General features: G+C 32.8%; 1 long non-coding RNA gene across 1 annotated transcript; it reads right to left on the bottom strand.

Annotated features, from left to right (window-relative positions):
- Positions 1–149: 149 nt before the first annotated feature.
- On the bottom strand, positions 150–1,076 carry LOC105851688 (uncharacterized). Its single transcript, XR_012161773.1, has 2 exons — positions 918–1,076; positions 150–694 (listed from the first exon to the last, which is right to left on the bottom strand). It is a non-coding gene; the product is annotated as an uncharacterized lncRNA (long non-coding RNA).
- Between the last annotated feature and the right edge of the window lie 6 nt (positions 1,077–1,082).

Below are 1,082 nucleotides of genomic sequence, written 5' to 3'. Positions count from 1 at the left end.
CCCTAAACCCTAAACCCCAAACCCTAAACCCTAAACCCCAAACCCCAAACCCTAAACCCTAAACCCTAAATCCCAAACCCTAAAACCCTAAATCCTTAAACCCTAAACCCTAAAACCTTTATTTCAATCCTTCGTATCAAGTATTCATATAATAAAAGAGAATTGTCAAATAAAGTAATAAACACATGGTATATAATATATATATAGATACCACGTGTGTTGAATTATACACACATGTGATATATATATATATATATTATATATTATTATTATCTTTTGTAATTCACAACGAAGATAATAATAACATATAATAAAATAGAGTTGTAAAATAAATTAATAATTAATGTTTATTTTAAAACTCTATTTTATTATATGTTATTATTATCTTTTTATTATATGTATTTTCTTACAATAGCTAACCTACAAAAGTAACATAAATAACCAAGTAAAATATAAAGTACCTCAAGCCATCTAGGAAAGCCCAAGTGCAGCTCTTCGGATATAATCCAGTGCTTCTCCATGAGTCTTGACAATAGACTGCCCCTCAGAAGTGATCTCGTATTCTGGATCAAAAATCTGATGTCATACAATGTCCCATACTGTAAAATTGAGGACACGGCAGCTGCCCGAGTATCACGATACATTATTCTATCACATCAGTGAGGAATTCGCTTTTCCTCCCCAAAATCATATCCTGAAAGAATGTATACAAGTTACACCACTGTTAATTTTCTTACACACAAAACTAGTCGTTGTGACGAAAAAACAAACTGTTAAATTCATATTGACAAAAGACAACATTGAAACTGCATTTTCATTGAATTGCTAATTTTTAATCCATTAGAAAGTGACGAACCAAATTGAAATCACCATGTAACAAATCGGCACCAGTAGTGCTTGACATGCCATCTATTTACCTACTAAACTGGTTGGTGCCCTCTAAAAATTATAACTTGAATGAAATTTGACTATTGCCTCCCCCATTCCCTGGAAAACACAACTTTCATCTCCGCCCTGAGCTGCTCTTTTTCTCTAAGCCACAATCAAAACATCTTTGAGAAACAAAGTCCCTGGCTTCATCA

This window comes from Cicer arietinum, unplaced genomic scaffold (assembly GCF_000331145.2).
Source record: "Cicer arietinum cultivar CDC Frontier isolate Library 1 unplaced genomic scaffold, Cicar.CDCFrontier_v2.0 Ca_scaffold_6204_v2.0, whole genome shotgun sequence".
In the NCBI taxonomy this organism is placed as follows: domain Eukaryota; kingdom Viridiplantae; phylum Streptophyta; class Magnoliopsida; order Fabales; family Fabaceae; genus Cicer; species Cicer arietinum.
This window is presented reverse-complemented; position numbering and strand designations above follow the sequence as displayed.